This window comes from Pelmatolapia mariae, linkage group LG17 (assembly GCF_036321145.2).
Source record: "Pelmatolapia mariae isolate MD_Pm_ZW linkage group LG17, Pm_UMD_F_2, whole genome shotgun sequence".
NCBI lineage: Eukaryota > Metazoa > Chordata > Actinopteri > Cichliformes > Cichlidae > Pelmatolapia > Pelmatolapia mariae.
The window spans coordinates 15944674-15970731 of NC_086242.1; the positions used below are offsets into that span (position 1 = coordinate 15944674).

Below are 26058 nucleotides of genomic sequence, written 5' to 3' on the forward strand. Positions count from 1 at the left end.
TTTTACTCTTCTCTTACACTGCTTTGTCTTTATCCCTTTCACCTTACCGCCAGCACTATCTTACTCTAACATACACACATCAGGCACTCTCTCCATCGCTTTCACTTACAGACACACACACATATGCACAAAACTCTGTCATACGTAGATATTCAGTCTTTCACTCTTTTGCTTTAAAATCTCTTTTAAATTCTCACTTGTCCTTTCTGTCTTGCTGATACACATGCATGCCCTTCTTCCATTTGTATATGTTCATGTACACAGTGACTTTTTTGCTGTTAATATTTACATACTTCAGCACCGTGACTGGGACGTTTAACTAGGATGCCAGTAGAGGAAACGCATAAGCCCACACAGGTACAAACACTCTGTATTTTTTTTCTTATGAGTTGACCTCCCTCTGTTTGATTAAGGACTAGCTGTGGGAGGTATGTGCTGACTGAACTGGTCACAATATGCCTCACACACACACACACACACACACACACACACGCACACGCAGAAACGGGGGCTCGTGTTGTTATTGGATCAGTGTGTGTCCGTGGTCCAGGCACCATGGTCTCCCTGGAGCAGCCTGCCAAGAAGTGATGTCACCATCTCTGTTTAGATGCATCTCATCTCTCCCTTTAACAAGGGCAACGCACAAAGCACTGGGATCTCTTTGTCTCTGTCACACACAGATATACTGTATACTCGCACACTGATGTAATAGGCTGATGTGTGACCTTTCTCCAGTGCATATGTGGTCACTATAGTAATGTTGGTACATTAGTGTGTATCAGTTCTGCTTCATGTCCATAATAAGACAGGCAAATCAAAGCCATGCATTGCTCGTCTTAGCTCAATTTATCACTATCCAGCTGTGGCCTCCAGCTAACACAAAGCCACTCATGAGGGAGGAGTGGGACTGTAGAGGTCAGAAAAGTGACCTTGTATCTGAAAGGTTGCTTGTTTGGCCAGCCGGCACAGTGTGAGAAGAAAAACATCCCCAAACTCCACCTGCCATCGTTAAAGTGCAGAAGCCAGATGTAGCCTGTGACACCGACACACTGTGACATCAGTGCTTCTTGTGCTGCTGCTGTGCTGTCATAAGAGCTTTGTTGTCTTCACACAGTCCCACCTGCTCACCTTTGCTGATATGTACTTCATAAAAGTTTGTGCTTGTACAGCAGTTAGCCACAAAGGCAAATACAGTTTTTACACTTTTTCTATCCTAATAAACTGAGTTTGGGACAAAGTGTATGGGTGTGTGGGATACCCAAGTAACGATTTAGCGAGTAATAGGTCTTTTTTTTTCTTTAATAAGAAATGACAGTGAGTATAAAGAAACCTAAAGTTCAGTTTTATTTAAAACCCCTTTTCCTTAATTTTTGTATTATGGACTCTCCTTTTTATTCTATTAACCTTTGTCCGTTAACTGTTGTTTAACTTTACTGTATAAATCAAGAATCATCTGACCACCCAACAATTAATTTTTCCAGTTTTATTCAGTCCAATTTTGGTAATCCCATACAAATTCTAGACTCGTTTTCCCTTTCTTGGCTGACAAAAGTGGCATGCAATGTGGTTTTCCGCTGCTGGTGTTGAGATGCTTGTCTGCATACCTAATGAGTGGTTATTTGAGTAACCATTGAATTACTTCAGCTTAAAGCAGTTTAGGCCTTCTTCACTGATCCCTAGCATCAAAAAGGGATTTTCATCCAGACAACTGCTGCTAACTAGATTCCATTTTTTGGACCATTTGCTTAAAAAAATCCCTAGAGTTGGTTGTGTTGGGAAAAATCCAGTAGATTAGCAGTTGTTGAAATAACCTAACCTGTCCTATAAAATTCCCCTCTGCGAGTGTATATTATATATATATATATATATATATATATATATATATATATATATATATATATATTTATTATCATTATTTTTACTGCTGTTAAATATCCATTACTAAATATGAAGCAACTAGCAAGCTAGTTCAAAACTAAAATTTGTATATTCAACTCAGTGAAGTTACAATTGACAGTTAATAGACAGTTAATAGTGTAAAATACATTTATTTACTTATATTTATGTTAAAAGGGCCTACTTGGTTATTTTGTGTGTTATTAATGCTCAAAATAAACGTTTACAATCACAGTTGAGTTCATGTAAATTTATCAATTCACATACTTCATGCATGGTAAGCCATGACCCACTGCAGTTTGCTGCAGCTGTACTGGACCTTTAAATCCTTCATATGAACTCTGCATCTTAAGTTCTTGCAAGCTACGGCTCAGGTATGCGCTCCAACACTGATATTTAAATGCCAAACAGTGCAGCATATGAGAAGCAATGTATCAGTGAGAAGGCTGACATTTTTGAGAAGGAGAGAGGATAATGAGAGGACGAGAAGGTAACCCCGCGCAGCAAGGAGGCATACTGACACTGTGTTCATTTTCTGGAGATATATGTCAGCATCTGCAGGATGTGTGCACGTGAAAAAATGCGAATCCCTCCTTATTTGTGAGTGTATTGTTGTGTAAGCGTCTAAGAAGGCTTGTCATGTGACAGAAATAGAGGTCATTAGTTACGGAAGGGATGTCTGTGTGACTGAGGAATTCTCACTCAGAGAAATCTGGCTATTTGCTGCTTTCTTTGGTAATTCTACTTCATCAAAGCAAATTACACTGAAACTATAATCATTAGACAGTTTGTGTAATAACCTTCTTATTGTATCACTGAATGCATCACTGTTTATTTAAAATGTAACTGATGTTACAGTGAAATTTGAAACATTTTGTTATCTTTTCAACCGTTAGTAGGGGGGGTTTCTTTTTCAGGAGTACCATATGCTATTAAAAGAGCACAGATTGTCTTGAAGGTATACCAGTGCTTGGCAGTTTAAGTTGGTCTAAGCATTCTGCAGAACTTAGCTTTACGTACTTTATGTACTACATCTCCATCTTTTATATTTATGAGACTGTGTGGGATAGGTGGTTTAAAGTTTAAAACAAATTATATATGAAAGGTCTCAACTTTACCTCCCTTTTCACACCAGAATTATTTTCTATGTGTGTCAAAATAATTTTTGAATGCAGTCATTTTTGTAACACTTGCCAAAGTGTACCAAACCGCCAACTCTCCTGTACATGTATATACATGTTGTAGCTACAAATGTTTGCAAGTTTCAATTCAACCTTTTGATGATGTCACAAACAACATGCCCAGTCATGATGTCATGAGAATAGAGTTTTCCCAGCTGGCCGTCGTGAGCATGTGAAGTTTAGCTGGTGCCTTGACAAACTAACACAGTAATCATTTTGCACTATCAGAGGCGACTTTGAAAGATTCTCAAACAAGCACAAAATGTTCTAGATAAATTGTTTGATCAGTGTGATATGCCCAAATTTAGAAAGCATGTGAACATAAATGTTGCAACGCTTCACTGAAGGTTGCATAAAAATATCAGCTGATTCTGGATTGATTTTATTTGGAATAATCCCTTTAAGCTTCTGGTTGGATGTATTTGGGGTCATTGGCATGCGGTAGAATTCATTTGGGGCCAATCACATGCCTCCCTGATGATAAGTGTGTGACGTAAGAATCTTAAGATCTAAACTGCCTGAAACCTTTGCAAACTACTGTAAATTCAACACTTTCTATTGTACTTTTTTTTCCAATCAGATTTTTAGGATATTAAATATTGATGCCAAATATCGGTATAAATAGTCTGAAACCCAAATATTACTAAAAGGTATGCTTGAAAAGAGAGATGATGGCAGAAAGTGGATGTTACGATGTTGGAAGTTTTAACCACTGATATTTAAAATAGTCAAAACACTAAAAATTAATGCGATAGAAAACATGCTATCTGCTTCCTGCTGCAAAATCTGCAGCAAAACAATTCCTGGTATCGTTTTTAGACATTTTTTTTTAAATATATTTATTTAGTTGGTTCCTAGTCCCATTTTAACAAATGAAAAGGTCTGGACAAATATTGTGCAATCTCTCTACAACCGCATGCAGTTTATTTGGTTAGTGTCCTTGTTCTTTTCCCAAATTCCCAAAACTACAAGAGTAGTAGATGAGAGGAGGAGGAGGGCGGGGGCGTTGCGTGACAAAGAGCTGCTCAAAAACCACACGCCGGTGTTTTTGCCCTTAGAGGTGAATCGTGTTTGTGCTCTTCTTCCGCTGGGTGACTCTGTCCTCTCCATCCCTTTCCATTTCTCGACTCTAGTCCCCTGTGGACGGGCTGCTCTTGTCCACCGTCACATACAAGCACTTACAAGACACAAATTTACTGAAGAAGAAGAAGGAGAGGAGAATGAGAGGGAGGGGAGTGGCAGAGTGCAGAGTTCACTGCAATAGCAGCAACTGAGCAATTTGGTTGTCAAAAAATAAAACGTGGGTTAAAAAACAAAACAAAACTGAGAGTTTCTCGCTGTCAGTGGGATAAGAGGCCTTATCCTGAGTTATTTTCAGAGTCCATGGCAACTTATCAGCTGATCCCCCGAACCCCCCACCCCAAAAACTGCCTGCAGTGTAACAAGATGATTCTTCAAGATTCATTCACATTCAGAGAACAGAAGGAAAAGATGAGCAGGGTACAAAAAGAGGCAGAGACCCAGATAGATGAAAAGCCTTTTTCAGGCGTGAGATGTGTAACTTTGCCGGCTTTGGTATTATCCTGTTAATGTAATGGGAGTTTTGCACAGATATAGTTGACTTTCACATGGTTTTATTCCACATGGCTTTGTTCAGACATACCCGAGACAAAGACGGAGAACCCCAGCACGCACATGCAAAAGATTATACACTTCTGAGCGTGCTTTGTCAAAATCGTCTCTAGTGAAGTTCATTCACACGTTTACACGCTTAGTTTTTCACTGTAACTGAGAGGAAAGTATGTGTCGCACGGTGTTGCACTCCCTGATAGCTGATCGCACCCGGCTGAGAGAGACACAGATGGCTCTTTTTGAAGTTATTATTTTGATGGTCAAACACTGTCATTTCCTTTGTGTGTATTACATTTCCTTCATTCTTGTCTTTGTGTTCTACTGTATGTGTTTAAAATCTCCTGATGTCGTTGTGAGCAGCTGCAGGGCGTGACTTATGACAACCAATATAAGTCAGAACCGATTAATGAAGCGTCCTCAATTCAGTCACCCCATTACAAGAATTCATTGTTTTTACTTGCTTTGTGCAAATGTCAACAAAGTCTTGTTTTTTCCCTCATCCTGATTTTACTGGTCTAATGTCTTCTGTCCTTTCTCTCTCTTGTTTTGCTGCCTCTTCTTTGGATCACGGCCTTTTCCTTGTTTACCCTCCTGCACCACAGGTAAATAGCTTTCTACTTCCATTGATTCGGGCTCACTGCAAGGCAAATCTCTTCTGCGCTGTTGCTTTGTTCTGTAAATCTTCTTAGGTCATGGCTGGCTTGATGCAAGCCTAGATATTCATCTGGACAAACATGTGGTGTGTTCTTATTTATGGAAAGATTATTTGGGCATATGTAGCAGAAAAGGACAATATCAACTTACATGATTCTGATCTCAGTACGAGCCCTGCTTAATACTTTGTACCGAGCCTCTAGGTCTAGTTTTGAAAAATTCAGTTTTTAGCAGGTAAAGGCTTTTTAATGTCATCTGAATACTTTTTGGCCATTTTCTAAGTTAAAAATTTATCTTTAACTCATCAGCTTAATTCAGTGTCACACTTTTATTTGGGATAATTAAGACAAGTTATAGGAAAACTTTAATATATTATTAATTGGACCCAACCCTCACACTTAAATGTACAGTAGAAGCAGCTTTGCAGTTTGCTGTTGTGTATCAAGTCCTATTTTAGATTAATTTTGCATTACTGTCTGCGCTTGCATGTCTGTGAAAATCAAGGCAGCTTTAAACAAGCTCATAATCCACAGCTTCACCTATTCGAGGTTACTCAGCCACTTCTTCCTCTATCTCACAGAGGCACTTTAATTTGGGAAATTGAGTGCACCTGGCTCGGCATCTCATTTCTGTCTTAGCTCAAAGTGGGGTGGCAATGGGGGCTTCGCCTCCTCATCCAATATCAAGTGGAGTTTTAGCCTTTTAAGATCACAGAGCTATGTGTGACAAACTGAGCTGTGTGTCGCAGTTAAAGGCCTGCTTTTAACTGTAAAGGATGCTCGGCAGTAAATAAAAGTGGGGTGCAGTGGCAGCCAATATTACAGAAAGATGAAGAGGAGCTGGCAAGTGCAGTGAAGGAAACCTGGCTGGGCCATTTGCCAGAGACTTAAGTGTTTGAGAAAAAGTCTTACGACAGGTCGTGAGATCTGCGTTATAGCACACTGCAAACATGTTGTTTTCCCACAACTTTGATTTCACTGACCAGGTTTATGAATTAAATTGTAAATGCTTAACCTGTTTTTGTGCATTTTATTGAAACTAACATAGCTGACATTGTGTTATTGCGAGGCATTGCTGATTTGAGCCGTTTGCCATTCGGCTATAGGATATTTTTACATGAATCTTCTTCACTGCTTCATTTAAACATGCCTGCATGACTGAGAGACAGAGTCATGGTAAGGACATGATTTTCACATGTGGCAAAAGGGTTTATGCTGTGCCTTGTGGGTTTATTAGTAGTTTCGAGTGGTTGGGTTTCGTGATGAGTATGACATAGAACTGTCAGAATTTTACCATATTGAAGGCTATTGGGTCCAGCCCAGTCAGACCTCTGGGGTCACATGACTGCTATCAGGAAAAGGAAAAGAATTAATGTCTGAAAGGGGCATTAGATACCAACAACCCAGAATATTGTACATAATATAAGCAGCTTTGTGGTATCTAGAGCACACATGCAAAAGTGTAAATATATGGGCACTGAGCAGCATTTAGAATCAGAAAAGAGTACACAAGATCATCGCTCACACCTCCTCCTGGATTATTTTGCTTATGCTGTACAATAGCTGGAGCTGTGAAATGTCACACAGCTAAAGGTTATTTTCTACTTCATTAATGCGCAGAGAAAAGCAGCAAAGCCTGAGCTCTGACTGAGCATGTTTCTGTGTTCAGCTGGCTAAGGACAGTTTTAGACTGGGATAAGGTGAGAAGAATGCTAAGTGCTGAGGTGTTTTAATTATGGTAGGCGGTAATATCTGATACTGAAATACCATAAGTAAAATTAGTGTTTCAGCAGATAAATGGGTATACAGTTAGGTCCATAAATACTTGGACCGGAAGAACTTTTTCCTTATTTTGTTTCTAATGAAACAACTCAGATGAAGTTGTTTAATAACTGAAAAAAATGTTCATTCCTAATACCTGGCTGGCAATGACAGCCTAAAGTGTTGAACTCATGGACATCAACAGATGCTGAGTTTCCTCCTTTTTTAATTATCTGCCAGGCTTTCAGTTGCTGTTCGTTTGTGGGCCTTTCTGTCCAAAATTTAATCTTCAACAATGTGAAATGCATGCTCAGTTTGGTTAAGATCAGGTGACTGACTTGGCCATTCAAGAATATTCCACTTCTTTTCTTTAATAAAATCCTGGGTTGCTTTGGCAATATTGTCATTGTCCATATGTATTTTGAAGCGAGACCCAGTCAATTTGACTGCATTTAGCTGGATTTGAGGAGACAGCAGGTCTCTGAACACCTCAGAATTTATTCAGCTCCTTCTGTCCTGTGTCACATCACCAATAAACACTAGTGTCCCAGTGCCACTGGCAGCCATGCATGGCCAAGCTATCACACTGCCACTGCCATGTGGTATGCTTTGCATCATGAGCCGTTTTTTCTTGCCATCATTCTGGTAGAGGTTGATCTTGGTTTCATCTGTCCAAAGAATGTTTTTCCAGAACTGTGCTGACTTTTTTAGAAGTTTTTTAGTCCAATCGAGCCTTTCTATTCTTGACACTTATGAGTGGCTTGCACCTTGCAGTGAACTCTCTGTATTTAACCCTGGAGAACCTATGGGGTCAAATTTGACCCCATGGGTTCCCTAGAAAACCAATGGGGTCGGCTCTGACCCCATGGGTTCTCCAGGGTTAATTTCATGCAGTCTTCTCTTTATGGAAGACTTGGATATCAATATGCCTCCCTCCTGAAGAGTGTTGTTCACTTGGTTAGCTGTTAAAAGGATTTCTCTTCACCATGGAAATGATTCTGCGATCATCCACCACTGTTGTCTTCTGTGGACGTCCAGGTCATTTTGCGTTGCTGAGTTAACCAGTGCTTTCTTTCTTTCTTTCTTAGGATGTACCAAACAGTACAGATTTTGCCACTCCTAACATTGTAGCAATATCTTGGATGGGTTTTTTCTGTTTTTGCAGCTTAAAGATGGCTTGTTTCACCTGCATGGAGAGCTCCTTTGACTGCATATTGTCTGTTCACCCAAATACAAGCACCACACCTCAAATCCACTCCAGGCATTTTATCACCTTAATTGATAATGACATAACAAAGGAATTGCCCACAAATGGCCATGAAATAGCCTTTAAGTCAACTGTCCATTTACTTTTGCTCCCTTTAAAAAGAGGGTGGAACATGATAAAGAGCTGAAACTCCTAAACCAGGGGTGTCCAACTCCAGGCCTCAAGGCCCTGTCCTAAACCCTTCTTCCAATTTGAATGTGGATACCCTCAAATGAAAGCTGGGAGTCAACACATTATGTCCATGTCCATTATATAACTATATTTGGAATATGTTTCAGTAAATGGGTAAAAAAAAAAAAAAAACTTGTGTCAGTGTCCAAATATATATGGACCAAACTGTATATGCATATATAAGTAGAACATCCAGCTGCTCCAAGCTGAGCCCAGCAAAACATCAGAGGTTTCTGTTCTGAAGAGGGCGGTTTTATGATGGACTAAGATACTGCGCAGAACAAAAACTTATCAAATGCTCAAACAACAGATGTTAAATATAAGGCCCAGTCCAATCCAATAAATAAATGAATAAATGAATAAATAAATCCACTGGACGGCTTTAGGATATGTGACAGAACGCAGAGGTTTTGGACTTACAACTGTAAATTTTACCGCTTATCCTACCGATACACACCTCGCCGACAGCCATTCATATTACACCAAAGTGATGAAGTGTATCTACAGTAAATTGCACAATTAAAATAAGAAATTTTCTGTGAATTAATAAAAACTTTCTATTTTATAATTATAGGACAGTCTGGGCTATGAGAATTTCCTGTAATTTTACACATTTATTTCTCATATTTTAAGCCCAAAGAGTCAAGCTGACAGATTTCTTACATTAACCACAGCAGGGCTTATTTATCATGACAATAAACTGAAGCATACACTTCTCTTTCTTATATTGAGATATCGCAGGGATTAACTATGTAGTGAAACATCTTTACGCTGAAAGAAAGGGGCATTGTCCAACTAAAATCTGAAAAAACTGAAAAATACATTATCTGGATGTGAACATATGTTGCTCTAAAACCTCTATGTGGCTTTCAGCATGAATGGTGCTTTTCCAGATGTTCAAGCTGCCAGTTCCATAGGCACTAATGCACCCCTATGCCCTCAGAGATGTAGGCTTTTCAACAACAAGGTATGCACATGCAGTGGTTTTGCACAGACCTATGTCTGTTTTTAATGCAGTGCCACTTGAGGGTCCGAATATAACAGATGTCCAGTATTGCCCTGTCCCTTGCACACAGATGTGAAATTCATCCTGATTTCCTGAATCTTCTGATGATATTTTGTACTGTAGATGTAGTGAGATATTTAAAGTCACTCATGTTCATTTTATTCCGAATCATGTTACTGGCTTGTTAAGAGTTAGCATAATTAGTTGGAAAATGTTCTTCTTTTTTGTAGTAAAACCAACTTTTCTATGCTTTTTTGTGCCTCCAGTCCAACCTGCCGTCAATCTTAAAATGACCATTTTTTTACATTTATGAGTATTTGCTTCTTCCTGTTAAAAGGTAGTTTTTCCTTCCCACTGTTGCCAAAGCGCTTGCTCAAAGAGGGTCACATGATTGTTGGGCTTTTTTCTGTTTTCTTTGTATTATTGTAGTCTCTTTACCTTACAGCATAAAGTGCCTTGAAGCAACTGTTGTTGTGATATTTGCTTTTTTTAAAATTTAAAATTATTATACTGATGCTAATGTCACACATTATTTGTGCACATAGAAATGAAAACTGTTTTGTGTCTATTTTTGTGTTTTTATTTAAAATGCCAAAATTCAAGGCAAGCTTCATGTTTTCAAATAACATTCAGCCATAGTCCCTATACTACATAACTACACAACCATAACCACTGCCTCACACACCCTGCCTGGTCAGACAAGTAAACGACCAGACTCATTTTTGAGGAAGTGGGTGGAATGTCCATGATTGGAGGTGTCGGGCGCAGCCCTGCTGTAAGGGATTAGCAGAGCTGCTGTAATTTGCTGCTTCCTTGAGAGCTGCTCATATAGATTCTGTGGGAGGATGCTTCATTGTGATGGCTGACAACAAAGCTTTGTGATGACTAGTGTCTATCGATTGCAGAGGATATACATTACAGTAGATGTGTGCAAACAGCTCTGTTTCCTGAAGGAAAGTACCTTACTTCAGGTGCAAGCCATGATGGATGGTGCCTGTGAATGCACAAAATGTAGGTAAAAAGAAAAGACATCTTCAAAGCACTGATCTGGCTCAGAATTTAATTTGGCTGAATAATACAAATAGGAATCTGTTTGTGAGATTTAACACAGTATAATTAAAAGAAAATACCATTTAAAATCCAGAAATTACAGTAAATAAAAGATCAAATCATAACTGAAATTATATGTTTGAAATTTACTGACAAGATTGGATCAAAATCTTAAAAATTATTAGCTATACCAAATTCAAGATGTGACAGTGAAAAATTATGGCGTCTGTGTCTGCCTTAGGCAAGCTCATTTAGGAAGTCAGTCTCTTTTATATCTGCTGGATATCAACCTGAGTCAAGTCACTGCTTCTTTTGTTGTAGGACACTGCCATCTTGTGGTGTAAACAGGTAACACAAGCAACAAAGGTAATATTCAATATAAAGGAAAACTCCGCCCTATTAAAAGCGATATACTGTCTGTACTTCAATTCTGTCGTTAAAGGTGAAAAATAACTAATTGGTCATTGTGGTATCTGGTTGTATGATTTAGCAGTCAGCCTTGAGTCTTTGGTCACAGATTTAATCTCCAAACCTTTTTTTTTTAATTGCCTCTTTTGAAACATTAATTTGCATTAATAAACAATGTTGTCTATCATCTATCCAAATTTACTGTCTACACTAGAAGCTCTAAAAAAAAAAAAAACTGTCTCCAGAGAAGTCAGCTGACAGGTAACAGCTTTTCATGAAGCAGGGATATGAACATATTTTCTTATGCTGGCTTAAAAGTGAGTTTTTATCTGAAACAAAAATTCGTTTTTACCAGTTAATGAGGCTTTTTTGTTTGTTTTTAGTTTTTAGTTTTTGGTTTGATTTTTATAGCTAACTTTTCTCCCCATCCTGATTCACATTTAGAACTTGAGCAGGTCGTGTTGAGTTGCTGCCATGTGATTGGCTGAATAGATATTTGTGTTAAATAGAAGTTGAACAGGTGTGCCTAGGTAAATATAGAAGATTTTTTCGGTGACTTTGTCTTCAATGTAAAGGCCAAAGAGCTGGAATGCTTCCATACTTTTCCAGGAGATGGTGCTATACAACAAGAGGTCGTTTGGTGTTTCATTCTGCTGCTCAGCTTTGCTGCGCAAGCCTTACAAAAATTATTCAACGCTTAATTCACAGCACAGCCGATTACTTGTATGTCTGCTCCATTATCCTCCAGCATGTCTCAAACATTCATTAAACAAGTCTATTGATCTTGGCAAAGAGATGATGAAGCTGTGATCATTTCTGAGACAATTTCTCTTGATACTTTTACCAGCTGAATATTAATTTTCTTCTCGGTAAAGGGTGAATCAAAGCTAAACATCACAAGTCATTTGTGTCAGCGTACTCTCCCAGACTTCAAAATGGTCTTTATGAGGTTAAATGCAACTGCCACCGCCAATAAAGACGGGAACAAACGATTTGCTGCTCTCTGCTGCTCCGCCGCTAAAGCCCATATTTGCTGAAATGAAGGCGTGATGTTTAATGAAAAGAACATGACATTTAGACGCTGCTGTTTTGACCTTGGCACCACAGATTTAACCTGCTCTTTTTAAATGGCGCTCCGATTCTTGACACTTTAACTTGTTTTCTGAAGCTTCATTTGTTTGCATTTGCTCTGCCTCTGCATGAGTGCGTTTGCACTGCCGGGAAGGCCAATTAAGTCGTGTGATCAAGTGCAGGTCTCTGCTGGCTGCCGGCGACAGGCCAGAAGACATAGTGCTCTAAGTCCACATGGCAGAGGATGGATGGTCTGCTTGGGGACAGTTTGTGCTCTCTCAGAAAAACAGTGAAGACAGCTTTCATTTCTATCCATCACCTCTGCCGTGATGACTTGGCCTTTAGAGAAGTGGGCCATCTGTCCACCTTATTAATGAGCTTTTGAGGAATTTTGGTTGAAAACAAACTTTCTTAAGTTGTTTCAAGAGTTTTGTTTGCTACGCTACAGCGGTGGCGCACGGTTGTTTCATAAAGTAAGTCATTTTTCAGCTGTTAATTGAGCAAGATTAGAAATATTGTGGTGCACAGCGTGGATCTCTGCTCACCCTGTAGTCATAACTTTTTCTTTTCCTCTTGGTCTCATCCAGGACTCACCCGAAATATTACATGTGCTCAATTTAAGCCCTTTTTTCATTATCATGAGAACTTTAACCTTATTTTCTCTCCTCCCCTTTATTGGATTACTTAATGGGTTTCAGCATCGCAAAGCAAAACTGCTGCAGAAACGGTAGTTTGTGTCCCAAAAGCAAGGTTTTTTTTTCTTCTGTTATCTGTGAGCGGCAGAAGTATGAGGCTGGGGGCGGTAATGAGAGAGTTATGAGATTGTTTCTTCCCCCTGTGCTGCTGGAGAAGACTGATGAGCCTGAACTTGCAAATAAAGTAAAAACAATCAAGGGAAAGAGTGGGTAGCAGAAAGGCACACACATATAGAGGATAAAAAAAGATGTGCTCGTATAGTCCCAGAAGATTGATTGTGTCAATATCCAGGTCATTTTTACGGTGCAATATGTCTCCTTTTAGATCCCTTTACTCTCAGCCTTCAGCCACATGAAAGAACCTCCACTGCTGATTGAAACTTGTCCACGTCCAACTGAAGTTTGATCAAAATGTAGCAGTAACGACGCTAGTTAAGATTTAGTTTCATATAATGGTCTTTGATAGAAGAGAGGAAAAAAATCCTCTTAGATTTTCTCTCAGTGGGCCCCATTTGCACAAAGAAAATTGAATGTCAAACATCTTTAAATCACCTTCCATTTCTTCTTTCTAAATTCACTATTAATGATCGGTTAACTGCGTGGGCTTGTTTTGCAGCTTACGTTAACCACGAGACTTGTTTCTGCAAAAAATTAAATCTTTCAATTTACAAAGTGACTTTCGGTGGGAAAAAATTACATTCACGGCTGGCTTATATTTCTGCTCCCTCAAGATGAAGCAAAACTTTGATGATTGCATTGAGTGTGTATTATTATTATTATTAATTCTGTAGTTTTTTAAAATGTCGTGTATCAGTCACCCACTCAGACCTCAGGTGTGTATGTGTGTGCTTATGCATGTGTAAGTACTCATTAAAACTTCAGCATGACTCCTGTTAACCTGTCAGCCAACCCATGCCATTATAGCTATTACCAGAACTAACACAGACATTGTGTTGGATATTGATAGCAGTATTAAAGTAAAAGAGGTTTTTTTTGTTTGTTTTTTAAATATGCACATCTTTAAAACCTTTATTTTACTGGTATGTTTTACTTTCCAGTGGAGGGGGTGGAGCACTGGTTCTTAGATTGTAGGAAATCTGATTAATTATGTTGTAGTCTCTAAACCTGACTGCACCACAGTCCCCAAGATCCCCAGAGACAGTACGAGATGCTAACTTATCTCCGTGCTGAGCCTCATACAGGCAGAATCAAAGGGTATAATCTGGTTTTCTGATTTGTGCCAGATGCATTACAGGCTCAGAGTGCTTCTGTTTTCTCAGGTGTACTGTGAAATAAAGTGTTTCCTGTTCCTCAAAATCCAGCTCCATTTCTCAAACCACCTTGAGAAATCTGGTCTTGGTTCTTCTTTACTAGATACTTCAATACAAATATCAAATCCTAAGAGGGAAAGCCATGATGTCAAAAACTTCAGAACACATTGGCGAGACCCCTCATCTAATTAGACATGCAGGGTAGCTGGAGCCTATCCCAGATGATGTTGCGCAAAAGGTAGAGTATAAACACGACAGGCTCCCAAACCATCACATGGCTAAAACAGACAACACATGGCCTCTTTAGATTAATGAGTTAACCTGAAAGCAGGAAAGGACTTTTGGAGGAGACCAGAGCCGCCTGAGGAAACCCACAAAAGAGATGGAGAACATCTAAACGCCACATAAAAAAGGTCCCAGCCAAGCAAGGTGTTCAAAACAAAAACATAAAGCAATGTGGCAGCGGCGCTCTGAACTTTAATGAGTCATTACAAAAAATGAATGCAAAAATATATACATATTTGGTGCCACTTCATTAACGGAAACTTGCAGTGTTTCACATGCATGTATACTTCATTTCTCCTTACTCCTGCTTTGCAAATGTATTTAACCTCTCCAAATTAAAGAGTTTGTGGAGTATCCCTGTTATGTACAAGTTTTCTGGGTTTTATGTGCGTCATTTTTGTTTTATAGTTTACTGCAGTTTTAGGCAAATCATCTCAAGATGCTTTGCAATAAAAGAAAATAAAAGTGTAATTAAATATAGGATACCAACATTTACACTGCAAGCCACAATAACAGAGTGCTTTACTCTACTTCATCCCAAACTTTATCTCCACAGTTATGGCCATTTTAGAATTAACCTAACATGTTCTTGGACTGTGGGAGGAAAATCCCACACAAGCACAGAGAGGACATGCAAACTCCACACAGAAAGGCCCCGGGAAGCTTTGACGCAGACTCCTGGTGCGTCCTCTTGTTTGAAATGGTTTGAATGATCACATTTAAATGCATAAAATTGACTCCTAAGCAAAACTGATCCTGGAAAAACATCAGAGTGAAGCTGCAGTCAAGCTCCCTGTTATTCCCAGCAGGAGCCCTGCAAGAGTGCACTAAGCAGGCTGAATTTCCTTCTGACAAGTGATGACATAAAAACCCATTTCTGAGCCTTTAAAGCATCGTGATACTCAGCAAAGAGTGGATGTTAAAATGAATGATGCAACATTTGAACTGCTAAGGCTGTTTACTGACAGAAATGCGTCTCACTTTCGGCAAAGATCAACATTTGACTTTTTTCAAACTTTTATCAACCCACACTCACTAAAGGATGCGAAACTTATGCGTCTTTAAATACTTTATCAGGTTTTGCTTTGTGTAAAACAGAAGATGTCGGGCTGTTTGCTTCAAAGTCTCGTATAATCTGTGGTTACTAAAGCAAGTCACGCATCCAGAAAAAGCCTTATGACATTTTAATGAGACTCCAAAGCCAACTTGCAAGAATGAAATGTGGGCGAATTCACATCAGTGCTCTGTGTTTGGTGACTCAGCCATTATGTAGGATTTTTTTAAAGTTTTTTTTTCTAATCATCCAAAAGCATCAAAGTAGCAGTTTCAACTAGAAGTTTTTTTTTCATTGAGTTATAAATTCCATGGTGTTCAAACATACTACATTTAAAAAGTCTTAGAATATTTTTATGTGATTGACCACAGAAACTTTTTAAATCAAATATGGTCATATACAGTCATTTGAAAAAGAAAGCATCTCCTCACAAAATAATAAAAACATTATCTGATTCTCACCAGGTTCTAAAATTAGTTAAATACAGTGTTGTGGTTTATTTACCTAAAAAAAAAATAAGCCAAAATTCAGTTTGCAGAAAACTAAGTACAACCTTACTGATTTCATATTAATTAAGAGGGTAGGTCATGTGGTTAACTGAACATCAGCTAGTGTGACCACCTCTATAACAGCAGAGGTTTTGGCTGTTTTCTGGTCTAGAGCATTTGGTTGTGTTTCACAAATCTTCCCAGGAGTTACGTCACAGCAAATTCACCCCAATGTCAGACCATGCAATGCTCAAAGAAACTGCAACAAACCTAAGAGCTACCGTTCAGATTACAGGCCTCAGATACCATGTGAAATGTTAAAGTTCATCACAGTGTAATTTGAAAAAGGGCAAACAAGTATGGCTTGTTTGGAGGCGTTGCCAGGGGAAAGCCTCTTCTCTCTAGAGACAACATGGCAAAATTGCATCTGAACAAATCACAAGGCTTCTGGAACAATATCCTTCGGATAAAAGAGACCAAAGTGGAGATATGACCATAATGTAAAGCACCATATTTAGAGAAAACCAAACACAGCATATTAGCACCAACTGCTCAGCATAGTGGTTGAGGGGGGGTGATTTGGACTTGTTTTAGGACCTGGACACTTGCAGTCATTGAGTTGACCAGGAGCTCCTGGTATTGTGAAGGTAAATGTGAGGCCATGTGCCATACAGTTAAAGCTTGTCCCAAATTAGCACATGAAACGGAGCACAACAGCAAATCTATAACAAAATGACTGAAAAAAAGAAAAGAAGGTGTCGCAGTGACCCAGTGAAACTCTAGATTGCAGTCTGATAGAAAAACTGTGGTGGGATTCTAAGAGAGCTCAATGAACTGAATCATTGTTGTAAAGAAGAGTGGGCAAAAATTCTTCCACAACAGTGTGTGAGACTGATAAATTAACTGCTTTCTGTGTGACTTTAAGTTGTATTGACTCATGCACTTTCTCACACACACTGCTTCTGCACTGACCTAAAGTTGTATTTAAATCATTTTAGAATCTGATGAGGACCATGGATGGGTATTATTATGTTCTGATATGCAAAGCTTATGATTAAGAAGGTGTATTTTCTAACGTGACTGTACTCCGCAGTGCAAATCTAATAATATGAAAGCATTAAGTATAACTGCTATAGTATGCTGGCTAGGATAAGATGCTGTTAGCTCGAACACCTTAAAACTTATATAATTCATTTAGACCCATGGATAAAAAAAAAGATACATTTACTATGAAAAATAAGTTATTGATCTATGGATATATTTAAATGTTCAGGTATAGTTATTCATATACTGCTGGTCTGGGATGAAAGTCATACAAGGCTCATATTATAAAGGTAAAATTTTAGAGAGAGAATCCCAACAAAAAAGGAAAACGGAGGCAGGAAAGAAGAGCTTGAGATGACAACCAGGACAAGTTAATGATATGCAATAGTGCCATGTAAATGCATGCAGAGTGAAAAGAGGGCAGTGGAAGAGAAACACCCATGAGAGGTCCCCCAGCAACCTGAGCCTGTAGCTGCATAAGTAGTGTATGGTTCAGGGCCACCTGATCCAACTGTGAGCTTTAGGAAAAAATAAAGTTTGAATATAATCGTATTAATAGAGCTTATGTGTGTGTCCCCAACCCGAACTGGGAGCTGGTTCCACAGCTGAAGGCTCTTCCTTCTGTTATATGTTTGGAAACTCCTGGAGCTCTAAGGTGCTCTATTATGATAATATGGGACTATGAAGTCTTTTAAAATGGAACAGGGCCAGATCATTCAGGACTTTGTATGTGAGGATGTATAAGCAGAGATGAAATATTTAATAAGCAGATCCATAATTTTCTCTTCCTCTCCCTTTTTCTTGTAAGATTCTATTTCGGCAGAGAAAAATAACACGCCATCCTCCGGATGTTGCCAGTCAGCATATGCACATGAATAGCTGCACTGAAAATAATGATCGACAGTTCACACACCCAAATCAGCGTGTTTCTTTAGAAGTGCTGAGCACAACAGCAAACTCCATTGAGGCAGTCAAACCGCATGTTTATAATGCAGTGTTAGTTCGCTCTGTATGATTGAAAACCTGTTTCTGGGCTGTCTGCTCGCTCTGAGTTTGATTACTTCCCCAACGGACTCTACAAGTGCATCTTTGAAGTTGCTCTGCCGGTATTATTTTATGCATGAGTAAATAAATACAGTAACTGTCACCAGGATTTTTGTTGGAAGAGCTAAAAATACAGTATGGGGTGTGATTTGACCACATGAAAAACAGCTATATTTGAAAACATAAGGACTGTTTGTCTCAGGTTTACCCACAAGGTTTGTTTCTGTGATTTTTACATTTTCAAGACTGAGCTTGTTTTAATCCTGACAATATTTTTCATGTAGAGTGTTAAAGAAGGATGAGTGATCCACGGGATGTCCACGAATGAGAAACTACCCTCTTCTTCTTTTGGTTTCCACTGTCCGGAATAAAGGAACTGGGGTGTGGAGGTCATTTATCCACAGGGATGAATCCTCAAATCCTTACTGGCCTTGAGAGCTCAGAATAGTTGAGCTTCATTTCCTTCAGAACTCTGTGGTTTTTATCCTTGTCAAAATGCTTCTTTATTGGAGCTAGTGTATAGGCGGCGTTTTCAAACGACAACCCACAGACATAATCTCCTTTTCAGACCATTTTCCAAAGGGATATGTCAAAGGCTGTTTCTGCTTCCTGTACAGCTTTGGTGAAAGCAACTTAACCGGTATAAGAACCTGAAATTTCCCAAAGGGCAATGAGCAATAGCATAGGTTATAGCTGGTCATAGATTAAATGTATGAATATGCTCCTTTTTCCTCATCTTTGACTTTGTTCCTGCTTAGAATTAAAAAGCGGTCTCTGGCTGTTGTTTGGGGGGGGGGCAGATCCCAAAACAATTGCGTGAGTCAGAGCTTTTTTTTTTAAGTTATTTACTTTTTTATTATTCTAAATAACTACAACTACAGTTGTTGTTATTGCGTTAAATAATAAATGGCCTGGTACTTAGTGCTTTTCTACTCAATTTGAGCACTCAAAGCGATTTCTTACTACAAACCTCATTCGTCTATTCACACAAGTGCTTTTAAATAGACATTCACACATTTACACTCTGATGGATGCATCAGGGGCAACTCGGATTTCCCACCCATTATGCAAAACAAATAATCCAACTATTAAAGTTTGCATACATGCACCCTGATATCCTGAGCTTTATCACAGCCAGTCGAGAGATTAGTGGAAGAGTGAAACCGCTGTGACCACTGCAGTAGAGTGCACAGAACAAGAGTCACATGTGGAAACTTCAGTTCAACTAGTGGTAAAACATCCACAGAATATCTTTAAATTCTAATCCAAAGGCAATAAAACACTAGTTGTGCTGCTGTCACCCTTTTTCTGAAACAAGCCAATTAGCTTCTTTCTACTGCCTTCAAGCCAACTTTCTCCTGATTGGCTGTCCCTCATAAACAGCATTTGGCTTCTTTGGTCAGAGCAATGTGCCTGACATGACCATATCACGGATACCCGCTTTCAATGACATCATAAAGATCATAGTGCAGAGCAAAATGTCTGAAACTGTGTGTTTAGACCAATCTGAAGCCTGAGGTTTCGGCTCACAGGGATTACTTGCATTTATGCTGACCTCATCAGCAACATCATTGAAACCTTAGCCATACTTAGGGTATAAATATATACAGTATGAATGCAGGAAGAAAAATAAGCAAAAGCATAATGAGTGCCTTATTTGTAGTTCCAAAACCATGACAATGCATAGACTTCCAGTATATATAGGATACCGTATCATGAGCTGCATGGCCGCATGGCAGAGTACACACATCTATAAAGGTATATGTTTGTAGATCATGAGTTTTTAATGCCGTTTCATTTTGATTTATAATTCTGGTTTATCTTTAATAACATCTGCACTTATAGTCATGGAAAGAACAATTTGTATTGCCTAGCTTATGTTTCATAACAGTTACGGGTGTAATATAGTGAACTCCATTTTTATTTACTATCATATTAAGTCACTGAAAACTCTGTTAATAGAACAAGGCTTTTGTCCAGGAAACAATGACCTTAAAATACCAACTGAAATAAATATCTTCTTGAACAGTACACACACACACACACACACACACACACACACACACACACACATACACACACACACACACACACACAAATATTCCCTCACACTGTATCCTTGACAATAGCTCCCTAATGTTTCAGCAGTGACAGGCTGAGGGTAATGCCCATTACAGCTGTCTGCCCACACATGACAGTTGACACGATCAATATGCCTCTGCTGCTCCGCCTCGGATCGTCATTCCAAGAAGCCTTGATGCAAAGAGGAACTGCGACCTTTACTGACACCTGCAGATCTAGTGGGAGTTTTGCTCAGTAACGTTACAAAATAGGTGCAGTTACTGTAGCTGCACTCCACAAATACCATAAAGCTAAATAAAAGAAAATCACATTTTGGTTATGCAAGATGGAACAGTTACAGGACTCTGGGTCTAATTTGTAGAAGAAAAAAAAAAAAAAACCCTGTCCACTTATTATTACTAGATTTCAGTTCACAAGCAGAAAATGGGAACTAGTGCCCAGTATGGCAGCAGGGAAAGACCCAATTAGACAGTGACATGTCTGTCAGTGGAAGGCAATGGTGTTATGGAGTCTAGAGGGGCCCTTTAGCTAGAGACTGGGCTATCATACAGGAAGCTGCTTAGAAAGGAAACCATAAGCTTTATTCGCAAAGCTTCTGTGGAAACATGAAGAGTGAAAACATGTAAAATGTAGTATTTCATCACATGCCTAAAGTGGAGCCTACTCCGTATGCACTCCTATTTATCTCCTTCTGTAACCCCAGAGGAGGAGTACAGATCTGCCTTTTGCTTCAGTTGACAGTTGTGCTCTATCGGGAGCACTATAATACAGTAAGTATTATAATACATGACAACATATCTTGGGCGCCCTAAAGCTTTTTGTCTCTAGTTAGCTTGTTAAGAGTGTGTTTTTGACACTGTGTGCTAGGCATGGTGACAACAGAGTATGCTACTTCTAACATGCTACCATCTCCCCAGTGCAACCCCCTCCCAGTCCCGCAGAGGTTTATCACGGGCTGCATATCAAATGTGCACGTCGGCAAGTCGTCAAAGCAGAGAACAAGTGCCTCTAGAGCTATGCTATTTACAGCAATACCAGTTTGTGATTGCTTGAAATGTCAGAACTGTGTCATTAAATTGCATTTCAGTTGCATGTAGTTGACCTTTTCATTTTGCATTTCATAATCCATATCACAGAACTATTAATTGGGACTGTTGATTAGACGGCGCTGTTTTTGCAGGGGTCACCTTGGGCTCTGAGCTTGCAGTGGACATTTTTAGTCATCCTGACAGATTTGCTCTAGGGATAGGACTCCTGGTCAATATTTCAAAATCGAACAGAATAATTTCAAAGTTCAGTTTTATGGCAGTGAGTTTGGTACCATGCTGAGATTCATATTTAGCTTAGACACACTTCTTGAAAAGTACTGTGCAAAACTCACACACTGTTCATCTGCTGTAGATAGTCTTTTTAGACCTTTTTACCTTTTTCCTTTGCTTTCTGGTTGTCAAGTGTCCTGAAATATTTTATGATATGCCAAATATTCAACTAATAGCTCCTTGGGAATCACCTTGCTGGTGCAAAAATACTCTTTATTCCTTTAAAACTGTGGCATTTCTCATAGATTCAGTTAAAGACATTGGATGAAAATGACTTTTTCAGCATTTTCAGGTCATTGTACCAAAGAGCCTAAAGATATGATTTAAAATTAGTTTTTTGCTAAATTTTTAAAGGTCAACATTCCTCAGGTCAGGTTCAAGGATCAGACTGAAATGAATGAAAAAGCAGCCAATGTCCAGAGAAAAACTTTGAAAGACTTCCAGAAAGGCTGGAGGACTATTACTTAAGACTACTTACTACTATAGTTTTGCATGTATGCCTATGCAGCACTAAATAATGTGATCAATTACTGAAATAACTGCTATTAAATAGCAGTTTAAAGTCTCCATATTTGCTTCCTTTATGTATTTTATCATATTCCTTTCTGTCATCTTCTATGTCCCCCGTGGCAGATTTTGAGTATTTCATGCAACAAGTTCATTTGTTGTGTTCACCACAACACAACACGATACGATTTGGTGCAGTATGATTTGCATTTTTTCTACATATAACAATTTAGTCAAAGCTGCACAAGGCCACCTCTTTTGTTAAAGCTGTCCTTTCTCCTTACAGCATCTTACAAAATGAAATTGCAGTTGCCAAATCCTCATTACCTATGCACAAATTGTCTCTCTTTTCCCCTTCTTTTTTTTTGCAGCCGATTTGCAGTTTAAGTGGTTTCGTGACCAAACAAGCTTGTAGTAAAATGCTCTAACAAGCTCACAGTGTGTATTGCAAATACACACACATGCAGAAGAAATTAAAATGTGTGATTTACATACATGTCCTGAGGTTACAAGTGCCCTGCTAGTATAAATTTGTGGCCTCACACTCCCACGATTATTGCTGTGGGTCATATGGAAATGTTTTGTGTTCAGCAAGACCTCTCAAAACAGCATCCTACATTCATACCTAAATGCCCATTATCTGTGCTTGGCAAAAATACACATGCCTCTTATTTCCTAATTTATTATCACTTCTGTTATGTGATATTTCTATCAGAAGGCTGTAGCTGGCCTCACAGATTAGGCCTTTCAAACCAAAAATCAATTTGTTTGAGCTCTTTGATGACATGAGGCTGTGTGTTTTTCTTCTTAAGGGATTTAGATGGAAATGGGGATGCATGCATTAGAGAAGATATACAGGAATGCTTGAAAGCATGCACGCACTTGACTATAAACACACATACTCACTCAGGTGTGGATTTAATGAACATGGTGTTTGTGTCTTTGAGGTTTCCTCTGTGGGGATCCTGTGAAAAAAGTACTCTAAAAATAGGTTTTGAATCAGATTTTTTTTATCTAAAACCCTATCTTGATAAATTTTTGTAAATTAACTCTAATATTAACAGAACCACCCTTTTGTCTCAAATATAATTTCCCAGGTGCAATGCTTTGGCAGCTTTGGAAATGCTGAAAGACAAAGAACAGTGCTGATCAGAGCTGGAGAAAACACAGAGAGGATTGAGAGGCTCCATCCAATCAGCACTAGGAAGCGCTAAGCCATGCCCACCACACATCTGTACAATGACGTCAGAGTCCAGTGGACTGCAGCACACTGACAGGTCTTTTTATGTGACTAATGTGCAGGAGGGCTTAGTAACCCGTGTTGGCAAAGGTGCTGCATGTCCACAATTCTACTATGCAGTAGGAGTTTATAACAGCAGTCTTCCACATCAACATCTTAAATGCCTCCATTGCTGGCTAAAAATTATTAAGCAACTTCAACTCCTTATTCACACGTCCATACAAGCACTTTTTTCTGTGCTCTTTCTATGTACGTTTTTTCTATCTAGCATTCACAGTCATTCACATTCATACTCCATTGGATGCATTGGAGAACAATTTGGAGTTAGCATCTTTTCCAAGGATATTTGGCATGCAGACTCAAGCAGATGGGGGTTATTGATTTAATTGATTGTTATCGATACAGTAAGCCAAAAAAAATAAATAAAAAATACACTTACCTGTGTCTTTACTATAATAAAAAGTCAGAAGGTATACTGACACCACACAGCTAATAATGTGTGTCTCTTTTAGAATGTCTCCATCTTGGTTATATTCTAAAAGCGTCTAATCTTACGTTATGATTTCAAATGTAAGGTCAAGCTCACGGTGAATATGTGGTATTGTGCTACAGTGCTGAGGGTGAGTTTGAGAAGCAGTTCAGGGGTGCAGACTCAGCTCAGTCTGCTAAATGAGATCTGCTGCTCCACTGCTGGAAATGCTGTTAACCTGCTATGTCAAGAGCAAATACTTTGATGTCTCCCAGAACCAAATCCCTCTGTCGTGTGTGAGGACACCAGTGAGTTCATCCCACTCAGCTTCACGGAGCTCACCGAACTGTGGAACACACCATGAACTGCTTGGGTATTTCCTGTACTGACTAAACTAGATTTGCTATCTCAATAACAGCTTAACACTATTCTTGTGGATCCAATTATGATAGTCTGAGATACAAAATGTTAACTTGAATGCTGGCATGTAGTTCCATGAAAAGAAATAAAGGAGCCCGGACAGTGAATTGAATTAAACCATTCAATAAAGTGGATTCATCTCATGAAAAGGTCACTTGATGAGAGAAAATTGAATGAAAACTGGATACATGTCACCCCTGGTTGGAAGTTTGTTAGAGCAGAAATGCTTCTCTTTTTTTTTTTTTCCATGTGATAAAAGAAGTCTGTAGCCAGTAAGCTTGTTTTAACCTAGATGAATGAGCCCTTTTTTCCATAGAAACATTGCATCTGCATTAGCATTTCTAAAGAAAGAGATGGTAAAAGTGTGGAATTGTTTCTGAAACAACCCGATAATTGATAGAGACCTGAGAAAAAAAGGCTAAGAGTCATCATGTATCTGCTTAAAAATGTAAATGGCAATAATGAGGTGCACTTGTACATTTGTTTAGTTCAGACAATTTAGTGTTTAAAGTGAAATGTATCAACTGAATGCTGAACAGGAAAAAAAACTAAAGAGAACGGCACATTTTAAGGCAAAGGTGAAAGACTTCTATGTCTAATCCATCATGTGAATGACACTAATAGCACAGCAGGCTTATAGGAAGACAATACAGTCAAAAAGGGTAAAATGTGTAACTAAAGGATGCCATCAATACCAAAGTTTCCTGAATGTTTATGCATAAATATGCTTTTTTTTTAAGTACAAAAAAATCTCAGTATAGAAGCCTATACTGAGGCAGTTTTGTTGGCACATTAGAGTTAAACGTCACATAAGTCAAAAAAAACAACCAAATTTTCCATGTTTATAGAAATTTGTTTATCTGCCTCTGAATGATACATGACCAAACCCTCCATAAAATCCTTCAGAACATAAACAGAACTAAAACCAAACATTCTTGTGTATGTAAGTGCTCTTTAGGTCGGGGTGGGGGAACTCCAGGCCTCAAGGGCCAGTGTTCTGCAGATTTTAGATGTCCTTGATCCAGCACAGCTGATTTAAATGGCTAAATTACCTCCTCAACATGTCTTGAAGTTCTCCAAAGGTCTGGAAATGAACTAATCATTTGATTCAGGTGTGTTGACCCTGGGTGATATCTAAAACCTGCAGGACACCGGCCCTCGAGTCATGGAGTTCCTCACCCCTCCTTTAGGTGAAGACTTCTGGCTCATAGTACATAGTAAAATATCATTTTAAGAAAAGCATTAAAAGCCTAAATTTAATACATAAAGTTTACTGTAACTAACTGATACTTTCCCAGTTGATAAAAAATTACTTTTTAGTATTTCTGATGTAAATGGGATATCCTCTCATAAATATCCAATGGAGTAGTAGTTCAATAAAAACCTACTGTGCATGTTTATTTTGACCATTACTCTGAAATTAATCTTATTATTTAAGAAAAATAATCTAAAAATGACCAGTGCACGAAACATATTTGTCTGCTGGTGTCTTTGATACTCAACAACATCGTTGCAACACCCTGCAGATTGAAGTTGTCTTAAACGCTTAAGTCATTATTCACCTGAAACGGCCATCTTTCTCCCACTGAGTGAGCGCAGCACGCCATCCAGACAGCATGTTTTAGACAGTGATAGCTTCTCCTGTTGTCACACAGAAAACGATTGCCTCATTTGAGTAATTTAAGCATCCTTCTGCTCCTCCAATCAATACGGAGCTACACTCCAAAAAAGGCGTTGACAACCTAGTAAGAGCTATTTACGCTACTTTTTAGAAATTGCGCTTTAAAAACAAGTAAACGGTACTACCACAAAGCAAGCATTGAGGGTTTTTTTTTCTAAAACAGCTTTTAAAAAACTATCTTTTAAAAATGTATTCACTGGAAATATTTATTTACATGTTTTTCTTTTAATTTATCTTTTAAATTAGTACAAGAAAACACAATAGTCTACACGTTCTTGTCCCATTTTGTTTTATCCGCCTTAAAAAAGGAAAAAGAAATGAAAATAAGTTGAAATGACTGTAACAAAAGGCCATTTTTACAGT

The 26058-nt window shown here is 38.7% G+C and overlaps 1 protein-coding gene across 8 annotated transcripts in view; it reads left to right on the top strand.

The window, feature by feature from the left end:
* Positions 1-26058, top strand: part of ppfia2 (PTPRF interacting protein alpha 2) — a 183292-nt gene that overhangs the window by 45558 nt on the left and 111676 nt on the right. The window lies entirely within an intron of this gene.